Raw genomic sequence first — 10,424 nt, forward strand, 5'->3', positions numbered from 1 at the left:
TTGAAACAGCTTAACTAAAGTAAAGGCTGAGGGTCTAAACATCCACTTCTACAAACTCTGTGACATTTCGGGAAAATACGTCAGTTGCCTTTTAGATCAATATCAATTTCCTCTCTGTGCATTACTGAAATACTTCAGGTCCAAGGTTAGTCTCTCGACCAGCGATATGACTCATAGTCAGTACAATAGTACAGTGAAACCTCTTGCTGATCAGGTAAGAGTGGGTCTATTAACACACATATTAATTCAGAGGGAATAATTATTTGTAATTTAAGTAAAGCATTAGCAAAATCGCGTGACTAAATTCAGTTACTGAACTGTAAAATGTACAGAAACCACAAACAACAACTCTATAGTGAAACATTTATTTGCTAATCTAAAGACAAAGACATGACAGCAACAAAACATAAACTAGACTATGTTGATGAAGGTTCTCAGTCATCCATGTCATGGTAGATCTAGGTGCTGTTTCGTTGGCAACTGGACGTGTTTCAGTTTCTTGAAGACGTTCACCTCTCATCCAAGAGGCTTCTTCAGTTCTAACTAACTGGAGGGGAGTTGCAGGCTTTTCAACTCTGTGTGGGAGTGTCCTTACAGAGGACAGAACTCTGAGCTTCAGAGTTGTTGTGGTCAATTGTGGGTCACTGACCCAACCGGTCGTCATGTGGGTTGCTAAGTCTAGGTGAGCCCAGGTGTGAATGGTTGTTAAGATGTCTGGAGAGGGAACTCAGTACTGCATTGTAGATGGGTGTTATATAATGTCATCGGCCACCTCAACTTTTTAAAGACGGTTGTTCCAGTTTGACATAGATTGATTCTTTTACTCCTCTTTCAAACCATCTGTCTTCTCTGGACAAGATGTTCACATTGTTGTCCTCAAAGGAATGATTTTTCTCCTTCAGATGTAAGTTTACAGCAGAGTCTTGACCTGAGGAGTTGGCCTTCCTGTGTTGTGCCATTCGTTTATGGAGAAGTTTTGTTTTGTCTCCCCAATGTACAAATCTGTGCAGTCCTGGCTGCATTGAACAGCATAAACTACATTACTCTGTTTATGTCTGGGTGTTTTGTCCTCGGGATGGACAAGTTTCTGCCTCAGTGTGTTGGTAGGTTTAAAGTGAACTGGGATATGTAATTGAAACTCAACTCATGTCTGTGCAGGAAACCTGAGAGAAAGATGTTTCTAAAAGTCGGTGTGTTCAGCGCTTGTGTGTAGCTTCTAACTGAAACTCTTCAGTTTCTCTCTTCCTGTTTGTTCTTTCAAACATCTGCTGTGTTTGACTGTTTCATTGTGTTCACTTTCAGCTGTTTTTAGGAGCCATGTTTAGTCACTGCTGCTGAAAACATAATGTTTCCTGTAATGCTGCTTCATAATAAAAGCTTTTAAATGACTAAATAACAGGGGCTTTTATTGTGAAGAAGTTATCGTAAATGAAACGTGTTTGTAAGTGAATCAGCGGAGCCACTTTGTCAGTGGTGATTCTTCGATATCAGAACAAGTGCATCATTGGTTTAAAACACACATTCAAGCAGGAAGCCCAGTTGTGGTGGAGATGCAAATCCGTGCCGAGTCAGGCTGACCGATGTAACTGAAAAACAGTATACTGTAAGTGAGACATGTGTTTAAATGAATGGAACATTTTGCTGGGTTAAACTTTTGTAGTCTTCACTAAATTCACCTATCCTAATGTGAGTCTTGGTGACTTTTTTCTAATTTTGTTGGCTTTACTGGTTGAATATATTAGTCAGTAAAGGTATGCTAGCTGAAATCATTGAAGTGAAATAAAATGATAATTTAATTTATTCAAATTGCAGGCTAGTACCCCTGAGTGGTTACGAATGGAAAGCTCCTCTTGTCTTCATACTTCTTTACCTTCATTACTTTGCTCAAAACTTCCTCTTTTGGAATCTATATCTTAATTCACCTTAAATCCAATTGTGAAACACTCTTTTAGAATTCTGACACAGGTCAGACGAGCTTTTTCTCTCAGGGGTCTGCCCACTTGTGCTCCTATAATAAAAAAATCACCATTTCATGCCGTCAATTATAGACGGCGCTTTCCATGAATGGGCTAATAGAGGAGTTGCCACAATAGAGAATGATAATACATTTGCATCCTTTGATCAATTAATGCTTAAATTTAACATCCCTAATTCTCATTTTTTTTTAGATTTTTGCAGCTCCGTAGTTTTATATCAACATTATTTATTCACTTCCCGTCCCAGCCACCCAACTCCCTCTTAAATTCCATTCTGAAGCTTAATTCAGGTTCCAGAGGGACTATTGGGAAAATATACTCCTTACTAAATACATATAATCTGGAGCCTTTGACATCATTAAAGATTCAATGGGAGGGTGACTTGGGGTTCGTACTTCCTGAGGAGATCTGGGAAAGAGCTTTAGATAGAATACATTCCTCTTCAATCTGCTTACGACACACAGTTATCCAGTTCAAGGTTATGCATCGCCTTCACTGGTCTAAAGTGAGACTAGCAAAGTTCACACCTAGCATCAATCCTATTTGTGACTGGTGCAGGCAAATGCCAGCCACCCTCTCACATATGTTCTGGTTTTGTTCGAAACTAGACAATTTCTGGCAGTCAATATTAAAACTTTTTCAGATGTCTTACAAGTACCTATAGAACCTTCTGCCGTCACAGCCATATTTGGAATAACTCCACAAGACACGCACCTTAACCGCCAGGCAAAGAATATGATAGCTTTTGCATCTCTCATAGCTAGGCGATTAATACTACTTAAGTTTTAAGATGTGGATCAATGACCTTCTACACCATTTGGTATTAGAGAAGATTCGCTATTCTACAAGAGGATGTATTCAAACATTTTATGATACATGGAAACCTTTTTTAAGTTATATAGAGAAATTAGATGTCACTAATATTGGTGTTTTATATGACTGATCCTGTATTATGTATAAATTGAAACCCATAAGGACCATTCTTGATTACTTACTGATTTTTTAATTTACTTATGTATCATACTGTTTTGTTTTAATACATTTTTTTTGTATATGTAATTTTGATACGTAAGTGATGCATGTAATACAAGTGGTTGCATACAAGTTCAATCAATACTAGGTTGTTGAATGGTACAGTAATATTGTTGCTGGGATGGGGCTCTGTTGGAGCGAGGGGGTGGGGGTGATGTTTATACTTATACTGTATTATTTCTATCCACCTATGCTTCTGACTTTGTACACTATCTCTCTATGTATAAATATCAATAAAAAGACTTGGAGCAAAAAAAAAAAAAGATTGCAGGCTAGTATGACCTTTTGATAGTAGTTATAATTAAACATAGTTCTTTAAACTTTAGTTTCATATATTTTAAAGGAGGCAAGAGCTGTTTCTTACAGTTAACATTGTGTTTGAAGTAATAATAATAATAATGTCTTCATATAGCACTTCATTCAGATTACATTATTTATTGATGGACACATGACCCCAGACTCATTCAAACACTTATGGGCTAAGCCTCAGAACGCTCCTGGGTCACTGCCCACCCCCGGCCTCTCTGCTGTTATTAATGGAAATCAATACTCTCTAATCAGATATTTTGAGGTTGCTCCTGCATCAGCAGATCTGCCCTCAGAGAGAGCCTCACACTGAATCTCTCCTCTCTGTGTCCACAAACAAGTGGACAGCATCGATTACCTGCAGGATGCTGCCGCCACAGTACAGTAACCATGCGTAGAGCTCTCACCTTCTCCTCACTTCACCTTTCTCTTCCACTGTTTTCAGGACAGACTGTCACTACCAGGTGAAATACATTCAAGCATGGAAGTTCATTCTTGACTGTGGAAATCAGTAAGTATGACAAAATAATCTCAATCTGAGGTCCATTTACTAGATTTTCTGAGCTCATTGAATGGAACTGGCTGAGTTGTTATCATGTGGACTCAGTAAGGCGCTGTGGCAGAGGATAGTAATCTGTGTTTCTTTGCCATCGATTGTTTAAAGAAGGGTCTTTGAGAGACAAATGCATTTACATTTTTTCAACATCTCCGCCTCACAAGGAGGTGACGGGGTTTCCCCATTCATAAGAGTGGGGACAAATCAGACCCTAATAATTACCGTGGCATATGTGCCAGCAGCTGTCTAGGTAAATTATTCTGTAGTATTCTGAATAAAAGAATACTAGATTTCCTTGAGGAACACTCCATCTTGAGTAAAAGTCAAATTGGCTTCCCCCCAAAACACCACACCACCGACCATGTATATACCCTCCACACTTTAATTAACAAACGTACACCAAACAAAAAATGGTAAGATATTCACTTGTTTCATTGATTTCAAGAAAGCTTTCGACTCTATTTGGCATGAAGGGCTCTATTACAGGCTTCTACACTGTGGTATAGGGGGCAAAATATACGATCTGGTTAAATCAATGTATTTGGAAAATATGAAGAAGAGGTGTACGCCAGGGTTGCAATTTCAGTACGACTTTATTTAACGTGTATATAAATGAACTTGCTGTTGAGTTGGATCAATGTGCTGCTCCTGGCCTCTCCCTCCTTGAAAGAGGTGAAGTCTCTGTTTTATGCTGATGACCTTGTTCTACTGTCTCCTACTGAACAAGGACTACAGCAGCAGCTGGACATAGTAGATAAGTGCTGTCAGAACTGGGCCCTGGCAGTAAACATGAAGAAAACTAATGTCCTGATCTTTCAAAAATGCCCCAGATGTCAGGAGAACAAACACCAATTTACCATAAATAATCATATCATTGAACATACAGTAGCATGAGTTATACCTACCTTAGTATAACCATTACAGCATCAGGGAGTTTCAACATGGCAGTGAATGCACTAAAAGAAAAAGCTCGAAGAGCCCTACATGCAATTAAGAGAAAATTTTAGAATTTCCAAATTCCAGTCAAAATCTGGCTTAAAATATGTGATAGTGTCATCCAGCCCATTGTGCTGTACAGTAGTGAAGTATGGGGTCCACTCAGTCATCAGAGCTCTACCCACTGGGACAAACATCCAACAGAGTCTTTACATGCAGAATTCTGCAGATACATTTTACACGTACACAGAAACACACCAACAAATGCATGTAGAGCAGAATTAGGCAGATAACCAACTGATAATTAACATTCAAAAGAGAACGCTCAACTTTTTTTACCACCTGAAATCCAGCCCCTGAGACACCCTCCACTCCAAAGCCCTCCAAACTCAAGAGCTGAGCCCAGAAAAGAGTCCCCTATGTCAGTTGGTACTGAGACTAACTGCCCCCTCTCAGACACAGTCTGACCAGCCTCACAACAACACTGCTCTCCAAACACCAATCAGAGTAAAGCAAATTATAACACAAGAAACCTACCTGGAACATTGGAAAGAAGAAACTAAAAGTACAGTAGATGAGAATGTTATCTAGCCCTAAAAAGAGATTATGAATTAGCAGAATATCTCCCTACCGTCAGAGGTAGAAAGCAGAGACAGATCCTCACTAAGTACAGGCTCAGTGACCACAAACTGACAATCCAAACAGGAAGACACAAACAATCATGGCAACCAAAAGAAAACAGAACATGTGGTCACTGCTCGACAGGTGAGGTTGAGACAGAGATGCACTTTCTCCTACAATGTAAAACATTCAACGAAACGAGGAACATTTATTTTAACAAGTTCAACTCTGTAATCTCAGACTTCAAAGAACTAAATGACATATCAAAATTAAAAATACTCCTGGGAGAAGGAGACAGGGCATGTCTTGCTGCCCAATATGTGTCAACATGCCACAACCTGAGGGAAGGTGAATGACCAACACACACACACACACACACACACACAGGCAGGCACACGCACACGCACGCACGCACGCACACACACACACACACACACACACACACACACACACACACACACAAACACACACACACTGAATATACTGTATATATAATTAATGTAAATCAATCTTGGTGTTGTGTTTGTGTTGTTCTTTGTTATGCTATGTCGGACAGATGCTTTGGCTACATTATTGTTAAACTTTCATGCCAATAAAGCCCCTTTGAATTGAATTGAATTGAATTGAATTGAATTGAATTGGGTGTCAAAGCTTCTTGGTTGCATTAATACATGTTTTTTTGTTTGCTAATGGGCAAAGTGGCAAGTTGCAAATGAGGTCAGAGCAACATTAGCATTCATGTATCAGTAAAATAAGTCTTGGATACGTTCTCCTTTTAGCTCGACTGGCTCTGTAGCTGCTAAATGCTCCACATATGTTCACCAGCTAGTTGCTAACTTTGTCTGTTGTACAGGGGCTTATGACAGCTTTATGACTAAAAGCTGTGAATGGAAAATAGGTTTATGAGAGTGATGAGAGTGAACCATAGCCATAACTAAAAGTATGGAACATGCCTTTAAAAACCTTGAAAAAAAAACCAAGAAACTGTAAAGGCACTGACTCACCAAATCAGCTGTGGATTTGTGTCTTATCTGCTGCATCAATAAGACATGGTTGTTCTTCTCCCTTGCCAGTTGGATGAGATAATCCAAATACCAGCTGACAGAGCAACCCAGAGTCAGCAGGCTGATCTTAGAGGACTCATTTTACCAATTCAATGAGTTTTACTCCTGCTTTTATCTCTACCTCCGTCCCACACTCCTCTGCCCCTGTCGACCTTCACAGCCTGCAGGGAGCCAGCTTCACTTCACAGTGGGAATTCCACCTGCTGTCGTTCACAAACACACACACATACACACACTGCACGTCTGGTGTGGAAGCCTGCTAAGGCACTTCAGCACCAGGTCCAGTATTCACCGGTGAAGTTTAAAGTTCACCTCTTTTTAATGCGCACACATTATTAAATACACTGTTAACATCCACAACATCAGGCAGCATGCTGACATCAAAGCAGCCTGCTGAGCTGTGAAACAGGACTGCTAAAGAGGAAAACGTGAGGAAGAGACTCATTCAGGAACAGTAGGAAAAATGTTTGTCTATCTGTCTGCAGGAGTTTATAACAGAGATGAAGTGTAAAAGAAGTAGTTTTTGTTACTTAGGATGATGTATCAACATTATTTTGAGCAGTTTTTTATGAACTATTTTAAAGAAACGAAACAGCATCAGTTGTTGCAGCAAGTGACAAAGCTCTGTAGCAGCCACAGTAACTGGACTGAGGAGTCAGCAAACATCACACTTCAACATGAGGGACTGTTGTTCCCTTCCCATTTCAAAACCACAGTCAGCATCATTTGTTTGTTTGTTTGTTTGTAACCATAGATCAGATCGGCATTATGTCATCCAGGGCGTGCTTGTTGCCACTTCATGTCAGGTAAGAGCTAACTTAGCTAAATCAATGTCAGATTAACAATGATATGAGATGGGCAGCTAGCGAGCTATAATCACTTTCACTGTGTTGATATTACTGGAGGCCCATCTGGGCGGCCGTGGCTCAGAAGGTCGTGGTTCGATCCCCAGCCCTGAACCCCAAATGGTTCCTGGTGCCTGTGCTGAAGTGTGTGACTATGTGAATGAATGAAACAAAGTCCAAGGTAGATTTTCAAATGGTGTTTAAAAAATTAAATGAAGGTTTAGTCCTTGAGTCCTGCGATATCTATTTGGAGTGTTGAGGATGAGTTCAGGAGTCTCAGCATGGGGAGTGAAGCTGCTCTGTAGTCTGGTGGTACGGCAGCAGATACTTCTGTATCTGTTGTCAGGTGGCAGCATATGGTACCAGTGATGTTCTGGTGGTTTTAATCACCCGCTGTAAAGCAAGCTCTCCTGGGCCGTGATGAACCATGCCAGTTTGTGACGTGTATATATATATATATATATATACACACGCACAGACATACACATATACACATATACTACATACACATCCATCCATCCATCCATACATACATATACCTAACCAGGAAACAGGAGTTCAGGAAGGTAGGCAGAATCATAGAAAGGCCAAGAAAGCTAGGGCAGATGCAAACTACACAATCTGATGGAGTGCTAATGCAATTAAACTGTACATGTACTACTGGGCTGATTAAGGGAAATGAAAAGCTGTTGATGAGCGGGCGGGGAAGGTCATGTGGTAGAAACAGTGGGAAAAGTGTTCCTGTAGGGCAGGAGGGATGGCTGCATCTGGGACATCATGGGAGTTCGTTTGGCAGAGAGAATAAAACTATGGCCAAAATGAATGTGTTATGGCTGGACTTGTGACACTCTGTGTCCAAAAATTAGGAACTTTTTATGGCCATCACCACACTGCAGCTGCAGAGACAGGCTTGGTATATTTTAGCGTAGTGTAGTAGTTTATCTCTAAATGTAATATGAAACCTGTCCCATTTATAACATCAACTCTCCAGATGTAGTGGTGAGATAACACAGTGGTGATCAGAATTATTTGAGTTGAAAGATTCTCTTTTTATGTCGGTACCATACCGACAGGAAGCAGTGAGAACATACAAATAAGGTCCTGACGCACTCAGACATGCATGCAAATACATCTCTACTATCTTCTCACTGGGCTGATGAAGCAATAACATTTGCATTTGGAGCACTGATGACTTTTAGTAAGTTCACAGTTCATCACAGCACATCTGTATCCATAACGTAGAGCCAGAAAAACTCAGCCTCCTCAGTAAGAAGAGTTCCATCAAATTTCACAGGCAGTGATTATTGTGAATATTTATTCATCATCTCGTAACTATTTAAACGTAAGTCAGCCTGTTGCTTTGCATCTGCATCATTACTGCAGCCGGAATAATCTCAAAGAACCAGCAGCAATGAAAGCCGTCTGTTCTGTTCCGTTGTCTCATGTGCCTGTGTCAAAAAGCTGCACTTGAACACACAACAAAGACTACAACCAACACCGACTGTGTGTGAAGAAATACCTCCCCATACCACCAGGTGGCAGTAGTCTATATACATCGTTCAAAGGTAAACCAGAAAACCGAGGACAATGGATGTACAACCATGTTGTGACAAAGCAGTGTGTTTTGACACCACTCTCGCTAATATAGCTGCTTCTGAAGTTGAATATGTCTGATAAACAGTTACTGGTGAAGTCAATACTTTGTAGTTTTCCTACCTCGTCTATGGAACTCAGACCCAAACCAACTGGTTCCTGCTGAACCCTGATGTTTTAAAGCACACACATACACAAAAGATGGTTTCATTGCACTTCAAGTGAAAATGTCAAAGAGGGCTTATGAGGACCTGGGCTGTAAAGGGAGGGTAAAATTGTTCTATATTAAAGGGCATCCAGAGAATGCTTCATACTTTGTTCTTATTGTGTATTTTTTCAATGTTTGTATGCGTCTAGCTTCCCCTTTGTCCCTTTGCTTATCTGAGCAGGTGATGCATTCCATTGAGGGCAGAAGTTAAATGGCAGACAGAGGGACAGGAGGTGTCAGCACACTGTGAGGCTGCAGTCAGCTAAATTGTTTCTGTTGGTCTTCTCGGGTTCATTTTTATGAATAAACGCTGCCTTGTTCACTTGGATTTCTGCCTGATAACAGCTTCTGCCCTTTATACAGAGTGTGCATGCATGGTAATCAAGAAATATGTTAACCAGTGACTCTGGAAAATTCCTGTGCCAAGTTCTTCTTGTCAGTTCAGTTGATTTTTAAAGCGGGTTGAAACCATGGAAACATCACAAACTGGCATGGTTCATCACGGCCCAGGACAGGAAGGCTCTACAGCAGCTGATTAATAACAGCCAGAACATCACTGGTACCATCTACAGAGCATCAGTGACATCAGTGAAGTGAGAAGTCTGCACAGAGCTCAAAGATACTAAAAGACAACACCCACCCACCCACAGTCTGTTCACCCTGCTGCCCTCTGACAACAGGTACAGAAGTATCTGCTGCTGTACCACCAGACTACAGAGCAGCTTCACTCCTAAAAACTGTGAGACTCCTGAAGTTATCTTCACACATGAATATTTTTCTTATTATTCTAATTCTGATAAATACAATTCTAATATTGTTTTCTGTTTTCTAAGTACCACAGCTTGCATTGCACTGTACAACCCTGTGTTTTGAACCTCGACTTCAGCGTATCATTCACTCCACTGAGAAGGTGATTGGCTACAATTGCTACAATCTAACAACATCTTGCTAGATGTTGACAATTGAAGCCAATCAAGGCAAGTCAATTTTATTCATACAGCCAAATATTATAAATCACAAATGTGTCTGAAGGGGCTTACACTCTTAAATGTACATATTCTTCGTACTGTACAGTCTTTAGTCAATATTCTGCACATTCCATTTTCTTCATTTTAAGCAGTGAACAGCTCGGTTCACTTAAGACTATGCTGTTGTATTTTTACACATTTTATATTTATGACTTCATGACTTGATTTAGTTTAGTTTAATACTTGTTATGAGATCAAATCTTTGTTGTTGTGGGTCTGCACCAGACTGTACAGTCAGAAAACAAGGACATAAACACAA

This window comes from Pagrus pagrus, assembly GCF_965226575.1.
Source record: "Pagrus pagrus genome assembly, chromosome: 1".
In the NCBI taxonomy this organism is placed as follows: Eukaryota; Metazoa; Chordata; class Actinopteri; order Spariformes; family Sparidae; genus Pagrus; species Pagrus pagrus.